The sequence below is a fragment of the Poecile atricapillus genome, chromosome 1 (assembly GCF_030490865.1).
Source record: "Poecile atricapillus isolate bPoeAtr1 chromosome 1, bPoeAtr1.hap1, whole genome shotgun sequence".
Classification (NCBI taxonomy): Eukaryota; Metazoa; Chordata; class Aves; order Passeriformes; family Paridae; genus Poecile; species Poecile atricapillus.
In genome coordinates, this window is record NC_081249.1 from 59,433,345 (window position 1) to 59,454,554 (window position 21,210).

Consider the following 21,210-nt stretch of genomic DNA (forward strand, 5'->3'; position numbering starts at 1 on the left):
AAACTCCCCCACCCCTGAAAACCCTTTTCTTCCAATCTCCCATGTTCCCTCATATTTTTTAAGTTCCTTTTATTCAACACATTTATGTAACACAGCTGTTGTACACAACCCCAGCAACCTGGCAGAGCACTGGGAAAGCTGAAAAAAATTAAAGCATGGTTGAAGCTTTTTTCCCTCTGTATCCTCTCTCGCCAGCAGGCTCAATGTGTCAAGGCAGCCCCAAATCAGTGTAGGTGTGTAGATGTAGAGCACTGTAAGTAATTAATATATGCTGTAGCAACAAAATATCAGCCCACTACCAACAGGCCAGGCCTAGAGAGCAACTTAAAAGATACTGAGGAGAGACAGGCTTTCCCCAGCTTTAGTACTGAAGCTCCTAAACTCCAAAAAAAAGTATTTGAGCATCTGTTAAGAGCAAGCCTCCCTAATTTGATCAGACAAGGAAAGGTCAGGCTGGGTTTTAGTCACTTCTCTGCAATGTTTGCTCCAGCAAAGTAGAACCAACTCAACAGGAAAAGTTAGCTGACCTAAAGCAAGGGAGCAAAGACACTCCAGGGGGAATAGAGGGTCCAAATCCACTCTCCTGCTTCCCTACTCCCCAAGCATGAAAAGAATTGAATTTTGCATTTTCATAGACTAGCTGCATAGTATAAGAAGAGGTTAAGGAGATGGGACATGACCCATCCCCCATGACGGGACAACTCCATCCCACCTCTCCTCCCCAAATCACGTGAGAAATTGGACCTCTTTTCCTCCTTGCTTGCCAGCCCTCACCTCTCCTTCCATCCCAGTCAAAACTGCTCAATGGATTCAAACATAACTTTGCAGCTTCCTGACTTTTGGCACACTAGACACCAAAAAGAAAAGAGCAGAGTAAATTTTTTGAAGTGTTTAAGCCATAACCTGGCTACTCATACAGCTTTGAAACATTTCAATTCAAAGTAACCCAAATGAAAAAATGCATCAGGTCACAGATAAATCACTTATTTCAACTACAAAAGATAAAAGCCACATAACGTTGTTTCACTGCACAGCCCCTACTCTACCTGCCTGCATGGACACATGGACCCAGGCACACACAAACCAGCTGCAGTTGCATGAAAACACTTTACATCTGTGTGCACATGCATTATATATACACCAAAGCACATGTATGAAATGTGTGCCCTTCTACTACTAATTGACTTTTAACTTCTGGTGCAGCTGTTTTGCCTACCAAAGATTAGAAAAAAACCCCACAATCTCCCACATCTCCATACAACAAGGGGATCTGCAGAAGTCCTCCTTCGCTGCTTCCAGTTCAGCCACCTCCACCCACTGCTGCTCATCAACATCCCAGTGCTGCTGGGAAAATACTTAGCTTGATCTTCTCTCACCCACTGAAAGCCAAACAAGCAAGATGAACTGCCCACACCCCCACCTCCAAAAAAAGAGGACATCTAAAAGGACAGTGTCCCCCAGGCAGTGCATGGGTCAGCACACGGTTTGCCAAGCCTGAAAGAATTCCACAGTCTGTTTTCCAGCCAGGGAATGGAGCAGCAGCAATATCTCAGGGCAGTACGAACATCTTGGTCTTGGAAAGCTAACATCTGTGCATAGGCATTATCAAAAAGGAGAGAGGAGTGTAAGTCAGGCCTTTACCACCACAAAAATGCTGGCCACAAGCACACCATTACACCAAGCTCCCTGGCAACTGACAGCATGACCGCCCATCTTTCTAAGAATTCTCTGTAGGGCTACCTAAAGGTCTCTTATCCTAACAAAACCATCAAGTTTTGTTATGGGGAATGTTTCTGAAAGCATGGCCTTGTTCAGCAACATAATATGGATCCAAGGACCAGATGAAAACATAACATTCATAGCAAAGACTCCTCTTGCTACTGCATAATGGTACACAAACATGCTAATGTCCCATAAATGCAGAGGCTGGGAAGTGTGGTTTGCTGGTCCAAAACTCTTGGCAGTCACTAGCTTGGTCTACCCCTTGATTCTGCCTTTTGTAGTTAATTCATCACTATTGGTAAAGAAAGGAAAAAAATCAGGTGATCATATTTCTCAACTAATAAAATGAGAACAAGGAGACATTCAATTAAGTCAAGAAGCAACTAGTTTTGAAAGGATGAAAGGAAAGCAATTAAAAATGCATCAGCCTAGAGGTACTTGCTCAAACTCCTTGCTACAGACAATGACTGAAGTCAAAAGCTTAGGAAAATTGTAAAATGTTTTAAAAACAGCTCAATGTAATTAGGCCAAGCCAGCCCCACTACATAAGGATTTATTTTTAAGCAATGAAAAAGAGCTGTCTTAACACAAGACAAACCTTCAGTATTGCAGATTGCAATCACATCTCTAAATGCAGGATTTTGCTGCCATTTTATACCTCTTAACTGCGCACTTTTGGATTTACATATTCTCCACCAGACAAACAGTAATGTATTAAACATTGCAAAACGAGAATAGATGGACTACAAGCTGGATATGACACTGCAAATTGTCCACTTACTCTAGCTCATCAAGTGGTAAGTGATACTAATTATGGAGAGAAGGGAAAACAAAAGATCTCTCATTACTTCTTCTACTACCACAATTAGTACACACTATTTTATCCAATAGTAAATTTGCAGAGACAGGACTGGTTTTATGTCTTGTAACAAGATAACCAAATTACCAGCATTAATAAGTAACATTAGTATCAAATATATCTTCCTATTTTTTAAACTGCAGAAAATCTCAAAAGGCTGTTTTAAAAAAAGATACCCAGAAAACAGTAAATTTATGAAATCCTAAATCTAGTTCAGAAATTTTTGCAAACTAAATGTATTTTTCCAGTGACACGAAATAAACATCTTAAAAGGCACCTTTAAGTGGTTTCTGGCATTTAATAGCACCTTTTATGGAGCATTAAGACCACAAGCCTATAAGCATCTGTAACAATAGAGCTACAGATAAGTCAAATTTCACTGATTTCCAAGGGAAAGATCCCAACACAGAAAGAGCGTAAAGGCTGAGCTCCAAGACAGCTAAAACAAGATATGAGGAAACCTGTAAAAGAGGGGTGGAGGGGGGAAGAACTGTTTAACCCTGAAAAATTTTGCTCTTTTGATTAACACATATACACAGGAAAATGAAGTAGTGGCTCTGGGAGGAAGAAAGATCAGAGAAACAAAATATAATTGCTTTGGAAGGATGCCAAACTTCACAAATTACCAGTTGCCAGTCTATACCCAATACTGACATAAAACTGTCAATCGTTCCCTAAAAACTATTTTGCCCATAAATTAGTAACAGTCATTATTTTTAAATTATCTGCAGGTAAAAGTTAAATTTATCAAAGAAAAATGGATGGCAAAAAACAGTAATTTTTTTTTAGCTGCACTATAAATGAGCACTATATATACATATATATATATACATACAGACACATATATATATTAAAGAGGAAAAGAAAAAAAAAAGAGGCCAGCAGAGATCAAGTTCTATTTAAAAGTTTCTTATTCCAGGCAACCTCTTCCAGCCAAGCATCAGTAATTCTAGATCAGGGAGTTAAACTCCCACAGGACTTTTTCAGCATTCTGCAAAAGTTGCTACAGGACATTAAAAAATCCAATTACAACTTCTGCAACACAGATTTTTAGCATTCTGTGGATTTTATTTTGCAATTCATTTTTTTAAAAAAACTCTTCTAACTGGACTGTTGAAAGCAACAAACAAAATATTTTAATACGTTCAAAATTACTCTCTGACATAGCCATAGAAGTGCTGTGTGATTTGCATTTCTGTGTTTGAGTACTTGAGCAATTTCAGAAATCTGAATTTAATTGATATGCACCAGCCAGAAAGGGGCACAAACTAATCCACACAGAACCTGCTGAGGCCTTCCCTTTCCCAAACCCACAGACCTGGACTCCAAGCCTCAGTTTGGTGCTTTGCTCTTGTCAGTGATGTTTATGTTCAAGGTTGCATTCAGCAAGTGCCAGGCTGAGAAATATAAAGGGTCTTACCTTTGCAGTGTCTTTAAAAAATCTGTATGAACACAGAGCAGATTAGGCCATGTTTCTGTTGTTTGCCTCTCATTTGCTGTCAGCTGTCAGCAAAATGAACAGTCAAAAGCCTCTGGAGCAGGCTGGTATTAGTCAGCTAGACTTGAATTTCCAGTTCTTTTACATTGCTGTCTATTTTCCTCCATTAGGTTAGCCTGTCCTGCCCTGGTATCAGATTACACGGAGCCAACATTTATAGCACCTTGCAAAACAGTCGAACATATCACATACCTAAGTCTGCCTATACCTGTTGCCCCCAATGCTTAACCCTTTCTACCAACAGAAGAAACATTTATTCTAGACTCTATCACCTACAAAACATTTGCAGCACAGGAGTCGTTTTTCCTTCTTACCTCACAGCTACAGGATACAGTGAGATTTCATTTTAGGAACTGCGGAACACAGGCAGGCTACACCAAGAACAGAGGCCCCAAGATGCTGGCAAGAACAAACCTGCACCTGCCGACCCTACCTCCAATGAGAACCCTGGTCTGGAAGCACTTGTCACTTATCTCAGGGGTCTAAGAAACCCCAATCCCCATTCTAGGTTCAAGATCATGTAATCCCACAGATTCCTTGCCTCCCCTCAGACCCTGTTGCTAGAGCAGGAGGCAGGCAGGTGTGTTCCCAGCACGTAACTGGAATGGCGCAAGATGGTGTTTCCAGCCCACAGCTCTCCCAGCATCACCAGCTTCCTTCTGCCCAGCCAGCACGTGGTGCTGCCCTGGGCTTGGCTGTTCCACCATCTCCCTGATAGCTTTTAGCCCAGCTTCCCTTTCTGGAAGGTGTCCTGCCAACCCTATTTCCACAGACTAGGGCCTACAATTTAGACAGTGGCAAGTCTGCAATGCTGAAACAAAAGGAGGAGCAATTTCCCTCTTTACACAAGAGGTATGGCCATCCCTGGGCCATCAGCTGCAGTGGTAATGCTTCAAAGGACTACATAAGGTATTTTATGCGTTCTTGTATGACAGGTACCTTAGCTTTCCTACATGTTCATCATGCATCTTGGACTTAAATACAGTTTTAACAAATGAATATGTATATTCTTACAACTCATCCAGGGTTGTTCAGGCATCCTTCTTCTTTGGACCAGTGGTCCATTTTGTTAAAGCTGAGAATATAGGGTGGAACACCGTGACACTCCTACAAGCAAGCTAACTCAAGAGACCAGAGATGAAAGACACAAGAAGAACTTTAATTACATGCTGCATTAACTTAAATCTTTACTTAAGTAGCTTTTACTCCTTTAGATAAGAATTGCAGACTCAATCAAGGCAAAGCAAAAAATAAATGGCTAAGAGGGCTTGTAATGAGAAACAGTACAGCTCATACCACAAAGCACTGCAACTAATACTTACTATAAGCTGCTCTAATTCAGCACTAGACAATCATTTTAGTCTTTGAGACTCTACTCATTTACAAGAACACTTTTATTTATACTTGTTAGCACTGTGGTTAACAATGACACACGAGTAAAATATAGATACATATTTCAGTCTTATTTATAAAGCTTATCAGTTAAAACATGTTTTTGCAAACCATGCCTGAAGCTTTTTAGCTATTTGCCACAAAGATCCTCATTTAACTTAACCCAGAAATACAAGAAATTAAATACTCAGTCACACATTTATATACCACAAGAATAAATCAGTGAGAACTTTTGCACCAGGCATGAAGTCACCTGTTTTCTCCAATAATTTCTCTCTGTAACCAGCCAGAGCACCTATACAGTGCCACAATACAGACCTTCCCTAAACATCCCCAAAGGTCCATTTTATCACCCATTCAGTCACAACAACTGAGATTACTCCTCTTCAGAAGTTTTTTCTGAAATAGTTTCATGAGTGAACTAAGGCAAGTAGTATTGTGAATTTTTGGGTTTCACGGGCTTGGGGAGTCAAACATTATTCCTATCACAGGCAGGGATTAACCCATGAGTTTGGGATGGGAGAGACAAATCTCCATCAGCAAATCTCTGGGAAAAATAAAGGCACATCTCCTACTCTCAAAATCACAAATACTTGCACTGAGCTTTCATATAAATTCAAAAACCCCAAAAAGCAACAAAAATGCCCAACCCAAGAAAAGGTGGTAACATCTCCTAATATCTCACAAGTGGAATTACTTAACTCAAAAGTCTGTAGAAATGGCAATGGAAGGTAATTTAAGAAGAAGTGCAAAGTACCAAACCATACCTACAGACTGGCAGACTGATAAAGAACAGTTGCACACAGCGAAGTCAGAGCCATCAGTCGGACTTCTGAACTCCCTCTCACTAACCTCCAAGTCAGAGGTAGTTTTTTGACTGTGTCTTTTCTAATATAATTGTCTGGAGTTTTTTAGCACAAGAGCATCCAGCTTAATTTTTGCCTTAAACAGGTTTTTTACAGTAGCTCAGACTGCATTTATGTAGGCCAGGTAGACTTGGTCTCTTAAAACAAACCACATCTTTAAGAGAGTTTCCCAGAGCAAGATGTTTGTTACTCCTTTCTGAGGTGAAATCTTCTGTCTGATTTCCAGTGTATGATAATTTACAGACCACTGTAGCTGCAACTCACATATCATCCAAAGCCTAACAAAAAAATTGAAATTTATTGAAAATTATGGATATAGGCTTTTAAATTCACAGGTAGAAGGGTGAAAGCTAATTTGGGTTGGAAGGCTGTAACTGTGTATTTTCCCTCTGCATGAGTCACAGCTCTGAGCTGGGACGTGCTTTCTGCATGGGCAGTTTGTACCAGTGTCACAGCTCACCAAAGAGAAAGACAAGAAGGAACTCCTGTCCTTTCAAAATACTCCAGATATTCTCAAGTAAAAAACAATAGGTAAGATCTGCACCATGCAGGAAAGGGAGCAAAGTCACCTGCTGACCAGTTTGCTCTGAATTCAAATACTTTCAAAACATTAGCCTAAAACTGAGCTTCAGATGGGATACAACTTTAAGAAAGTACGAACACACACACAGAGCAGTGAGACATGGAGGGAGGAACATGGTCTTGGTTAGAAAATATGAGTATTACATAGCCAGAGGGACTTCAAAAAACAAAACAAAGAAAAAAAAAACCAAACCAACAAAACCCAGACCTTAGGCTCTTGCTGTAACTTGTTTGGTACACAAACCACCTTGTTACTAGACAGCCAACTACTTAAGGGTGTGGAGTACATAGCACAAAGAGTTCTATGTGCAAGCTATACCAATAATCTTATCCACTGTAGACACACTGAGTATCTCCCCATTGTACACGGAAAGAAGCAACACAATTCACTTGTCTCTAAACCTTCCAGAGATGACTCCTTCACCCCTGCAGAGAAGCTGCAGATTTGAGCTTTTTATCTCCAGTCTGGGTCATAATCTTTCCTTCTTTCTCCCTCCTAGCATTTTCAGCATTACTCATTTGATATGCCTTAAGAACAACATTTTCAGAGGCAAATCCTTCCATACTGCTCTTATTTCCCTCTTGCATATGTTTGTCTCATTTAAGCCAGCTTTTCAAAAGGTAATGATTACCTTTCAGGTTCCAAGTCAGAAATTCACCGATTTGTGTTCTTTTCACAGAATCACAGAAGTGTGGGCTCCCAGAGCAGAGGGGCAGAATCGTATCCCTCATCCTGCTGTCCACACTGCTTTTGATGCAGGCCGGGACACAATTCGCTTTCAGGGCTGCAAACACACATTGTTGAGTGACGTCCAGCTTTTCATCCCCCAGTCCCTGGACTTGGAGTATGATGGTGTCTTTGCTTCTTAATCCTGCACAGTAAGAGTCCTGAACCAAATGCCTTTTTAAAAACAAGGCCCTTCACCTATTTGTTCAGTATTGCCCTTCCCCAAAAGCCAGTCCTGGGTTAAATCAATGAGGTGCTGAAGACTGCCTGAACTGGAGAAGCAGCATTAACCGTATGAAGAGTACAGATGTTTTTGCAGTACTGAACATCCATCCAGGACATAACATGTTACAGACCCAAGTAATTCAAAAGTATGCAGAAAAAAATCTTAATTAAAGAACCAAACAGGGAATATCTAAAATCATGACTTTAAAACCTCCTCAAGGTGAGAGACTTCTTACGCAGTTGTAGTGGAGAACATTCACTCAAGATATAATTAAAAGTTAGCTTTTTGGGCTTTTAAGCTCCCAATTGTAATGCACTCTGAAATGCAATATATTCAATCAGGTTATTCTAAGAATGCATATGCTTCATGATGTTCAGCATAATTACAATAATAAATACATTAACTTGCAGCTATGCAGAATAAGACAGAAACTAATATTCCCATGCCATTTGAACATTTTTCTTTTTACAGAAATAAATGTAGCCTAAATTCATGTTCTAAAGTATTTGCATGGGGTAGGATTAAGAAGGGAGACTATTAGTCTGGGGAATTTCGAACTATTGAATTTGGCTATTAAGAGAATATAAATTATCTTCTGATTTGTTGTTAGACTAACAATTCCCACCATGGGGTTTCAAACAGTGACAAAGCACAACTTAAAGACCAACAAGATTAAAGTAAAAAAGCAAAAATATTTTTCTTAAGAGTGTTATGGAAAAGGAATAGGGTCTGCAAAGGTCCCTCCAGGGAAGGCAGTGTCTGGACAGGCCAGTATTTCTCATTTCGTAACGTCTGGGGAAGTGTACACTGAAGCCTAAGTCACTCTCATATGAGCACACACCTGCTCCTGGGAGACACAGAAATTCACTGCTAATGAAATGAACTTGACACAGAATTTATGAGTGTTGCATGAAAACACCTACAGGATCAGTGCATTCTGGAAACTTTCAGAGCTCCCACAAACCAGGTGCAGAGAAATTCAAGCCTCACTTCTTCCTCATTTCATCATTCATGTTCCTATGTCTTTTGCAGAACTAAATAAGGCATCAGAGGTGGCTGCTGCCCATGTCCCTGTGCCATCCAGCTGCAGCCCCTACCACTGGGCTCTGTGAGCCAGCCTGACCCCCCTGGGAGGAAGCAAGGCAGCAGGCAGGGCTGGTGGGGGAACCAAATCACCTGGGGAAAATGCAAAATCGCCCCATCACCTTGTGCTGAGTAGTGTGCCCAACTTGGTCTCATTCTGCAAAAGAGAGCAGCACAATCTCACCGCAGCTAGTGGCTCAAAACCTGGAGACCTCTTTCTTCTTCCCCTCGGCTCTGCAGAGCAGGTAATACAGATATTTGAGTATGCACTTGCCCCCTCTCTCAAGCATTGTCTGAATGGGGCTGTTGCACAAGCACGCTCATGCTTCCCAAAAGAGAAACCCTTACAGTGTCATACACAGAAGGGGAACTGAGGAGACATATTTCTCCTACAGCAACTTTTCACACTTTAACCCATAAGGATAAGGTTGTTCCTACCTTTCCTTCAGTCTAAGAACCTCTAACGCTTCCATAAGAAAGGGCTGAGACTACTCTCATATTTTCCATATAATGAATGGGAGCAAAGGCAGGTTTCAACTCCTGAAGATGAAAGGTCTTTCCTTAGGTCACATCTGACTTCACTAAATTATCAGGAGTTGATGCAGGCCCCAATGCAGAGAACCAGAAAATGGTTTGAATTAGAAAAGACCTTTGAAGATCATCGAAGTCCAATCCCACTGCCAGAAGCAGGGACATCTGTCACTAAATCACATTGCTCACAGTGCCATCCAACCTAAGCTTGAACACTTCCAGGGATAGGGCATCCACAACTTCTCTGAACAAGCTGTGCCAGTGCCTCTCCACCCTCACTGTCAAAAATGTCTTTCTTATGTCCAATCTAAATCTATGTTCTTTCAGTCAAAAACCACTGTCCCTTTTCCTGGCACTACAGGACTCGGTAAAATGTCTCTATCCGTCTTATAAGTCACGTCTATACACTGAAAGGCTGCAATAAGATCTCTTTGGAGTCTTCTCTTTTCTGGGCTGAATAATTCTCTTAGATTTTCTTCACAGGACAGCTGTTCCAGCCTTCTGACAATTTTCGTTTAGGTCTCTGGGAAAACAAACATTCCAGCTTTTCTTGCAGCACCACAGCCTCATCACGCAAGAAGCTCCTCAGCAGACATCATCTCTGTTATGAAAACCCACAAATTATCATAGGAACCAGAGGCAGAATGTTTTTTATGTATCACTTCCAACCTACCCTTTCCTCTTCCAGTACAACATTCAAACCATACAGAGTCAGAAGGAAAAAAAAAGAAAAAAAGAAAAAGAAGATAAAAAAATAACAACCTACCTTACACCACAAAACAAACAAAACCGAAACAAACAAAAAAGAAAAAAAAAATATAAAAAAAAAATCCAATGAAATAAACAAAAAACGACATGGTATAAACCCCCACAATAAAGAACTAAAAAAAAAAAAATAAAAGAAATAAAAAAAAAAAAGCACCAAAAAAAAAAAAGCAAAAGAAGAAAACACATGGAAAAGCTGAGTGATAGATGGAAGATTAACTAGTGCAATAAACAAGGTAATGAAGAGACAGGCTGTTTTACATAGTTTCTAATCCATTCTTTAATTTATCCTCCACCCTCCTTTCATTTTTTCACTTCTGTTGTCTAACATTTCACCTGCTTCTGTGAAGTCTCAGTGGTTTACTGTGACCATAGATACAATGAAAGAGTATCAGAATTTGGGGTGGGTAAAATCCCACAAATCTATGCATTTTTTCAAGATGCCATACACTTCAAGCAGTTCTGTGCAGGTTTTACTATGCGTTCCCCTCAGGGGTTGTGCCCTGTTTGCATCTTTCCTTTCTCAAACATGACAGTACTGAGAAAAACAGTGCTCAAAAACTGAAAGGGAGAAAGGCCAGCAGAATCATCCTGTCGCTGTGAAAGGCTTCCAGTACAGCTATGGTAGAAATGTGAGAGCTCATGCCTTTCACAGAGGCAAAATGCCGAGTTTTGCCCTTGTGGTGCTGGCTCCTGGCCCTGCAGAAACCCAGGGGACCAGGAGCTCAGAGCGGTGCCGGCCTCTGTGAGAGCGGCTCTTCTGTGTATGCAAAATCTCTCATGTGGGCTGCGATGCAGAGCGCCCCACAGCCCAGCACAAGGCAGGAGGAAAAAACCTAAACCAACTGCAACAAAAAAACCCCAAGCCCCTTACCCATCCAATCTCACTGTCCCTACAACCTTTCTATTCTTCCCTACCCCGAGGTGCGTCCCTCAGGTAAGACCCTCTATTTTAAAGAGCATATAGTACAGAAACATTTTATCACAGGGCAAAGACATATCTACTCAATGCTGGCTAGTCAACAAACATACAGTTTAAGAGAAAAAAACAATATTCTGGGAGCTATGCTATCACATAAGGAACAAAAGGTCACCACATGAGACAAAAAGGCTGAAATGTATGCACAGTTTCAGTTCTAAAATAATTTTCATGTGCAGAGTATTAGCGTCTCTAAAATATGATGCTGGGGTAGATATTACTAGAGTTCTAGTTTCAGTAAATTAATTATGTTGCAATAACATAAATATCTTCAGAAATCATGCAACCTACATTAAAAAATTTACATAATTTACAATAAAACGTTTTATGTGCTTTTTCTGTGCACTTCTAAAAAGCTGCTTAACTGAAAGCCAGAGCTGTCTCAAAACCACAAGTGTATTGAGATGAAAAAATTAATAATTAAAAAGAAAAAAAAGCCCACTCCAAAGTCAGATTTTACAATAAAAGCTGATCAGGTAACACAGCAATTACCTGCCCAGAAAGATATTAGTGAAATTGGACAACTTGAGGCCCAACCTGCCCGTTTCTCAGATGTATTTACAAACTCCCACACTGGTAGCTGTGGAAAACAAAACACCAGACCTCAGCTCTTGCTGTGTTAAGACAACTCTCATGGTTACTCTCTTACAATTCACGCTTCACGAGTTCAAGTCCTGCTTTCTGCTGAACTGAATAAACCCTGATCTTTACTCTGAGGTGTCTAAAGAAGGGTCTGGGAGGCACAGCAAGGCCCCTGGCGCGTGGGCGCAGAGCATGCTGCAGCCAAGAGAGCAGGTTACACAATGGCTGCCTGGGGCAGGCGGCGTTGTTGCCATCTCTGGCGCATCTGCGCCCCTGCTCGTGGTTTAACCGACAGGAAGCGCGGCCCAAGATACTCGGGCCCAGCCGCCAGCGCTTCCTGCAAGCACCGCCACCCCTGTCCCCCCGCGCCGGCCGTGGCCACTCGTGAGGAGCACAGACTCTGTGATACCTTCTGAAGAAACAGGGAAAAAAATGGAGTAAATTAGCCCCCCATGCAGAAAGCCAGCCAGATGGATGGATGAAGAAGCAAACAGGTCAAGCGTATCGAAATGTGGCCCCAGAAGGCCACCAAAGCAGTGTACAAAACACTGGTAGGAAGTTCTCCCCAGGACAACAGGCAGGACAGCTGTGGAGGTTTTTGAGTCTGGTCTTCCTCAACCAGGCTTGTACACCACCAAGAAACCAAGTAATTTTACTTAACGGATGAAATCTTTTAAGATTATTTCTGAAATCTTCAGATGTGAACCACAATCAGTGGCAAAAAAAACCCATTGCCAAATACAGTACCAGCCTTTTGTATGATCACCCTGTCCTAGAAATGGGGACAGGTTAACGATCTACAGGGCTTTTCTAACTCTAATACATAGAGTACCACACCTATTAGTCTACTGCAAAATTGAAACCCTGAAGAAGTATTTGGTACCCACATGGTAAGCACAAAAAACAACTGCTAGACAAAGCAGAACTTCAGTGAAAAGCAGAAACTCCAGTACAGCTAGAATTTCTATAGTATCTATATGTGAAGCAATATGATATACTCAGCCCCTCTGTAAATTGTCTTCTGCTCAATCTTACATTTCTCCATAATATCATCTGTCAGAAAATATCATCTCCTTAGTCGGCCTAAAAACTGTATTTTCAGGTAGGATGAGAAATTAAGATGGCCTCATATCCTTCCCCCATCAATGGCCAACTGGTTGTATAAAATGGAGGAAAACCACTTTTGTGTTGTTATCTGCAGGGCTACCAATTAAAGCAAGACATGTCAGCCATGTAATTAATTGGGGAAATATAGTTGATTTAACACTATCACATACTGCTGTAGTCTAGGAGAATTTTCTGCATAAACTTGAAAGCAGTACACATCCTCACTGGATTTCAAGGAGTATCTGACACATTTTATTCTTCATGGAACCAAGGTGCTCCATCCCTATCCCAAAACGGTTCAAGATAGAAACACCTTCATTTGGTGACTGGCACTCTTAGTAGAACTGCCACCTCAAAGTCAGAGGTTTGCAATTCCCTGAAAAAGAACAGGGTCCAAATTCTCCTAATTTCCAATTCAGAAATATTAGGTTACTCTGATAGAGCGTATTTTGTCCCTGACTTCCCTGTTCCCACATGAGCTCTGTGACCATGTGAGTTATTCCACAGAACCACAATTGTCCCATGCCTCAAAAGACAAGACTACATCACTCCGTGTCACCGAACGCTTGATGACTTCATGCCTTGGAAATCAGAATGAAAGCCCTAAACTAGGACCCATCAGACACTAAGAGAACATTTGCTTCAGCAGCACTTCTGACATCCACTTAAAACACATGTCCCACCCTTGACAAGTACTCAAGTAATCCCAAGCAGCCAACAAATTAAAAAAATAAAATACAAAAAGTAATGGTTGCTCAAAAGCCTTTCTGAACAAAAAAAAAAGCCTTGCAGCATGAACTGAACCTTACTAAATTTGCTGGACTGGCAAAAGGAGAACTGAAAAAAAAAAAAAAAAAGTCTTTTCCATCTCAGATTCCAACAATACTATGTAGCCAACAGCATTTTGCAGATTTGCTTCTTAGTTCTTAAGTCACATTGGTCATATCTTGCAACATGTACTGGCAGGATTCAATGTTTTCCTAAGAAAACTGGGGTGGCAGATTCTGACACTGGTCCAGAAATTATTTTCTCTCAAGCTGGATATTCTTTTTAACCCTGAAAGTTCATCTGTGTCCTGCTACAGATGAACAACAGATTTTATCACAGCAAACATTTCAAAATTCTCGTATTTATTTTCATGGTGTATTACTACGGTACTAGCTCTAAGCATAACAACACAAAAAGTAATATTTACATGCAAATTCATATCTATTACATGAATTATAGATTACTAACTTAGAAATTTAATGTAAGAAGCATAGGGCTAATATAAGAGGAGGAGAGGACAAAAATCAGGATGACTTAATTCTTAAAAGATTGTAAATTTGTTCCTTGAGACTGTTGCTGCACGACATCAGCAAGGTAGCCACATGCTCCTGCATTTGTTCTTCTGACTCAGTTACAGCTAACACGGGAGGAGTGGTCTCCACAGAACAGCTTTTCCAGCACAACAGCTATGAGTCAACCTGCCTCATGTCTCTGCACCTAACGGCCCAACTGCCTCGCTCCGGTGTGTTTTTGGGGAAGGTAGGGGGGACCCCACCACACCAAAGTACTGTGAAAAGGGAGGAGCAAAAGTGAAACTGAGCTGACCAACAACCACTGACCAGGCTCCTCAGACAGACTGCCTTCATGGATTTCTACTGGTTTTAACCAGCTTCAGCAGAGGAGAGCATGGTTTTTAATTCTACCATATCCCTTTAATAAACACCCCAAAGAAGACATTTTCCAGATAACTGAGGAATTCTTTACAGTGTTGACTTACCAAGCAGAGCACAATAACCAGCTATTCTGTTTGCACTACAAGGCAGTACAGTGCAATGAGTTAATAATTTATCATGGCATTGCTCTTGGCAACTGACCATAATCAACTTCTAAAATTCTTCCTCATTCTTACATTTTCAGTCTCAGCACAAATATGGCACCCTTAGAACTCCAGCCCTACCAGAACACTTCTTAGCTGAGGTAAGAGGTTTAATCTTCTCGAACACCTGCTTTTCTTCTGGATTGTTTGAGGCTCAGAGCAAAGGTCATAATTTCATTTCAATAACCTAATTTAGCAAACAGGAATAACTAAAATATTTTTAAACAAAGCAAGAAGTTAACATTCTTTCAAAACTGCAGCAATGCAGTTCTCATCCCTGCATTTCCTTCCCCTTCTCCTCACTTTACTTCTCTGAAGTAAAAAGAACAAAAAGCCCAAGCTTCTGCCTTCAACGAAAGCTTTTATTTCCACATGACCCCAAACTATCAACAGACAACTTTTCCTCCCATTTTACATTATTAAGACTTATGCCTTTACATAACTTTGGGCAATATTTAATTTATTAGTTAACACATTCCTCTTCTCAATCAGAAGCATCCAGCTGTGGTGTTCAGATAATTAATTGGAAAACAAGTTATAATGTGACGTGTAGAAGAGAGATAGTCAATCATTCTAAGAACCGCTTTTCTGAAACATTGGCCATGAAAAATGGTCCTTTTCCAAGGACTACTGTGCTACTTCGTCCTTCCTTCTATTGCTCAACCCCAGCTCTTACAAACTCCATAGTTCCACCACTCTGAAATCAATCCCTAACCTGGTTCAGTCAACCAGCAACTTCTGTGGCATTGACATCTGACTTGCCAACTTGGCCCATCTTGGCTGAACCAGATAAGGAAAAGGTTGTTCTTGCAAACAGCTTGGACTGCGGATAGGAGGGGAAGGCAATAAAGCACTAAGAAACAATCCAATGCTGTCAGCAAGAAAAAATGAGGATGGGAGTCCTCAAGCAGCTGGATGAGTGCTACTGCCAAGGAAACATCCAGGAATGACCATGCCCACATCTGACTGATTCATTAAAGGCACATTTTAAATTAAATTAGACTGGTGCAGGTTCACATGCTCACAAAAACATAGGTCTAGTGTTTAAACTGCAACTTTACCTCAAGTAATACAGTTTTCCTGTTGAGTCTTACCTAAGGGCAAGCTAAGGGCCTGGGCAGACGCTAAATGAGCTGTTTAAGGATTTACAACCCATCACCTCCCGGACAGTTCACTATCCAACCTGCATAGCACAAACCTCCCGCCTGTGCTCTAGGGCACATCCATGCAAACCGCTGCTGCCTGGGTTTAATGGGATGTGCCACCAAATCAGCAGGGAAGTTACATACGCTGCCTTCACTTATGAGTGAAAAAGCAGCTGGTGTGAGGCTGAAGCACTGTGCTCCAAAGCTCTGTAAGCACACGGTGTGAGAAAATACCAGAGCCAGCATCAAGGCACTAGCATTATTCTCCCATCTAGTTAATAAATACCAGGCTTGTTCATGACAGACAGTGTAACAGGTTCTCCAAAGGCAGCCTCTGTCAGGAAGAAACTCTCCATTCTCCACACAGTAGAAGTTTCACCCCACCTAGAGATCCTCATTTAAGGCAGAAAAAATGAACCCACCAAACTTCTCACTGATTTTTTTCGCTTTCCTTTTTTAATACCATGTTATATCTGTGCAGCATGCATGCATCAGTAGTCCTGGATTTCCTCTCTCAAGGCAATATGATTTTACCCAGCTAGCTATTTGCAAGCAATAACTGCTACCGTCTCTCCCCTCAAATGCACAGATTTCACGTCATCATATATCAATAAATGTCATCACAGCTTTTCTGTTTATCAAGTCTAAAAGCACAAATTAACAAAACACTTCCAAAGCCCACCTAAACATATGGCACCCATAAGAGAGGCTTTAAACATTACAAACACCAGAATCTAGATGCAAAATATACCCTTCTAGCTACATTGCTTCAAAAGTATTCAATTTTTTTCTGCAAATACTCCTGTTATAACTTAAAAAAAAAAATTTGCAAGTCCAAGCTCTTATCTTGTAGTTTGGCAAAAATTTTTCAATATTTCTTACTGTTGAGAATTATTTCTAGTCCAGTACCACTGAAACAAGATTTAATACGTGTCATTTGAAGGACCATACTAAAAGACAATTATGTCTTTATAAAAACAAGTGGTAGAATGTTGCATTACGTCAAGCATTCAGAATCAGATATGTGTATTTCAGAAGTGTCCAAATAGGAAAATATTCTACCAAAAGTAACTTTCTTGCTGCTTTTTCCTCCGGAAATCCCTTCATAGTCCATATTTAAATAGTCTAAATCAATGGTTTCTGCTCAAGAATCATAGAATAGTTCTTGTCAGAAGGGACCTTTAAAGGTCATCTAGTCCGCCTCCCTACTGTGAGCAGGGACATCCTCAACTAGATCAGGTTGCTCAGGTTACAGCCCTTCAGACAAATTAAAACTGTGTTTCTCTTACTTGCTTCAAAAGTAACTTATTTCATTGTTGCTTTGAACTGATACTAAAAGAAATACACTTTTTTCACTGAAAGGAGCAGCACTTTCGAAAATGCTGCAAGCCGTCCTCTGCAAACTTTAGACAGTTTTTCAACACAGAAAGTTTCATTTTCATTCACATGACTAAACTATCTTTTTTCTGTAAAGAAGAAAGATCCCCAGATAGACACTTCCTCTCTACAGTTCCTTCTTTTATCTCTTTGAAATAAGCATTAGTTGGTCTTTAAAAAAAACCGAACTCAAAACAAGGATGGCCTCTCAATAGCTCAGCACCAAGAGTACCTGAAGCCCTTTGCTGGGCACATGTAGCTCTCAACAAGCTGTGTCAGAGGCACCATGAGACAGGGAAGCGAATTCTTGCAATGTGTGCAGTTTGCGACCCTTTGCCCTCCACAGCCTGTAAGCTTCACAATTATTTTCTTAATAGCTAATACTCTCATTTGCATGTTTAATTTACAGGCATCAGGACAAAGCTTGAATAGCTACAGAGAGTAAATAGTTTACAGAGGCTCTGGAGGCAGAGGAATGACAGCCCAAAACAGAAAACGCGTCAAGAGGGTGCAATGGATAATGTAACCAGCACCTCCAAGGACAATACCAGGCAAGTTCTGTCATCAGCAGACAATGTGCAAGCCCTGGTGCCTTCAAGACATAGTTTTTATGAAAGCTCTTCCTACGAGGGTCATCTTCTGGTTGGAAAGACAGCCTCCACTGAAAACAAACCATGTCATCACATCCTTGGGAAACTATTCTTCTAAGCTCCAAAATTATGTAGGGCAGCACATGTAGCAGACACAAATAGGGGGAAACTGTTCTTGTCAATTTGCTCTTAATTTGAAATTGAGTCTGGTTGGAAGGGCAAGTTAAACATTAATTTTCTGACAGTGGTCAGCAACGGGTATCACAACTTGTAACTGTAGTTTCACAATTATATTTTTCTGCTTCTTTCCCTAGCTGCAACTTAAAACTGAATAAACACCAAGATAACTGAAAACTGGGGAACAGCAGAAATTACTTGATACAAAGCTCAGAAGACCAAGGTAGTTTTCTTCTAACCTGTCAGCCTTATTTGCTCCATCAAAGGACCTCAGGAAAAACACAAGTAACTCTAGAGGAACATACAGCATGACAAAACAGTATATGCAGCCAAAATAAGTAAAAATGTTTCTTTCTCTCAAGAGCAGATAAAAATTTGAATCACCCAGGCTCACTCCTGTCTTCCAACACAGAAACTCAAGACTTGTGTGGTATGACATTTAAACTGAACCCACTACAGAAGTCAAACCACTACCACGCTAAGAAGGTGAAAGAAATGCGGAAGGAGCTCACAAGTGCAGCGGTGAAACCGTTAGTACGCTAACGGCAGCATTTAAGAAGTGCAGCACATTCCCCTCAAAACAAAAAATGTATTTGGTATATTCACACAGAAATGTTGACGATGAGTTAAATATAGTGTGTTCTAGGAATAGACTAAAATATCCAATTATAGATGAAGACATTGACATTCAATCCATCCCAATTCAACTCTTTCCCACAGTTTCCAACCCATGTACTTAGCATTCCTATTACTAGCAAATTACCCTAACCAATAGTATCTTTTCCCCCAGTACAGAGATAAATAATTTTTTCACATAAATTTAGGAATTGGGGGTTCTTTCCAGGCTAACAAAACTACTATCAGTTTCACATTGAAGCCTGCTTGAACCTTGAACAAACTCCACATGACACAAGAGGAGTGAGCTCTTTAAGGACAAACACATGACCTGAGCTCCAGCCTCTGATTCAACACTGATGATGGCTGACAGGTAAAGCCTAAAGCAGACCAAGGTAAGAATGCATACACTTTGGTCCCTATCCAATGGGATCCTCTCAGTACAACCATGGAGTCAGTGAAAAGCTTTGCCAAAGGACAGGCTCATATTGAAGAATAAATAGTTTTTATGTCTGTATAGATTAGCCAGGTCAGGTCAGGAAAGTGAAAACATCCAGAGCCTTTCACACAGCTGCTGCAGACTTTTGATAAGCAAAAGACTTAAAATTCCAGCATCTAAAGTCTCTGTCAACTACTTTATCTGTGGAGAAACACTTAGGTAAGATTTAAGAAAGCAAGATTTAAGAATACAAATAATCTCTAAAACACGTCAGTGGCATTAAAATTATAAGTACCATAAATCACTGGCATATGGTAGCAAAGTTTCAGAGCTTATGGTGCAGATTGTAACCAAGGCTGGAGAGGTGAACTCCACCTTCTGCCACTCCTGTGCTGAATCACTGTGGTGGGGAAAGTCCTTGCTCCTTCTCACACACCCAACAAAACTTCAGGGAGTTACCAAAACTGCCAGTGAAAACAACAAAATCTGCAAGCAAAAGCTGAGAATTTTTTGCAACACCTGCAAGAAGAGAAAGCTGTTTTGGAGATCAAAGCTTCTCTTCTGATACAGAGGGAAATCCTCCATTTTTCTTTCTTTTCTATCAGCTCACTGAGCACAGTCCTGTCACAGTTCCCCCCCGTGAATACAGCTGCACTGAAATACACATCGTGTATTAAGCTTTTTTCATACATCAAGTGTCCAAAAAGTTAAGACACACAACTGAAGTACGAGTTTGCAGCAACCCTGAAACATCAGGCTATACCAGGCCAACAACATTCTTCAGATCTGGATGTCTACCTCTTTTCTTCTCATTTGAGGACCAAGACCATGGACTTGACAATTCTAATATTCAATGAATGAGAAAAGAACACATTAGAAAACCATCACTTCTGTAAAAGCAGAGATCTGGCAATAATGTTCAATCTAACTGGCATCTAATGACACCACTCACATGGCTCTCTCAACAATCACAAACTCAATTCAAACTGAAAGATCTCTGTCTTGAGGGTGTGGGGGGTTGAGGGGGGGAAAAGTAGGATTTATTTTTTTTTTTTGAGACAAACATGAGCTTCAGCTATACAAAAAATAACACAATTTCTCTGTACCTTCTAATCCACTTCTGTGCTTCTAGATCTCTCCAAGCTGTCAACTGTAAGTCTTGGGAGGACTTTCAAATCACATTTTCCTAGCTCCACCACTGTACCATAGATGCGTCTGTGGCCCCGGCGAAGTTCTTGTACAGCAGCAAGAGACTGAACATGGCAGCTTTAGCCTCCAAAGAGGAACTGCTCCTCTGTGAAGCCCTGATCAAGAGAAAGCAGCGGCAGCCACTTACCCCTTAGAATACAGAAAGCCCTCTGCCCAAGATAAGCAGCTGCAGCTTTGGAGATGACTTAGAAAGAAAACTTAAAACCTCAAGTTTTTAGGGCTGGATGTCTCAACAGGGTCTGGTGCAAAAGAAAGAAAGGGAGAAAAGAGATAAGGAAAGGGAGGGTCATGTTATACCAGCTGCAAGCAGAGAACCCTAGGATCTGAAAATAAAAGTCATGATGATAAAAAGAAAGATACAAATATATTTAAGAATTTTTCAGAAAAAAACCTCTATTACTAACTCAAAATATTTTTTTTTCAAGTGGTTCCTCTGTAATTTCATCTGTGATATTTCAACATGTAAAAATGCCCCAAATAAATCTTCTGAACACTTGTAAAACTTGTTGCTTTTAGAAAGAAAAAAAAAAACAAAATGTAAAATGAAAAGATAGTGAAAACACTATTGTACTGTAAGATGCCGAAGGAAGATATGGCTGAACACTGGGAAAGCAAGAGACAGCCTCACCCAAAACATGACCATTTACTTAATGGTTGCCTCCCTCTCTCCCTCCTCTGCAACAGATCACACTACTAAGCAAGACTTCATTATACTTCTCAGATACAGGCTCTAGAGAGCAAATGAACCTGGAAAGTATTCCCCTGTGCACAACAGCTCAAGTGCCCTGTCATTTAATTTTCAGTAAGAAGATATCGAATTTGATTTCTCAAATGACAGACTAAAGTATAGGGTCCAAAGTTATACACTCAGACAA

At 40.6% G+C, this 21,210-nt stretch overlaps 1 protein-coding gene across 6 annotated transcripts in view; it reads right to left on the reverse strand.

Moving 5' to 3' along the window:
• The window catches only part of ELF1 (E74 like ETS transcription factor 1), an 84,883-nt gene that overhangs the window by 43,495 nt on the left and 20,178 nt on the right, over window positions 1–21,210 (reverse strand). For 2 of the 6 annotated variants that reach the window (XM_058834520.1, XM_058834547.1), the window contains exon 2: window positions 20,463–20,574. The exons of the other annotated variants lie outside the window; for them this stretch is intronic. The gene's annotated coding sequence lies outside the window, so the exon portion shown is untranslated. The remainder of the gene's footprint in view (window positions 1–20,462; window positions 20,575–21,210) is intronic. 6 annotated transcript variants of the gene reach the window in all.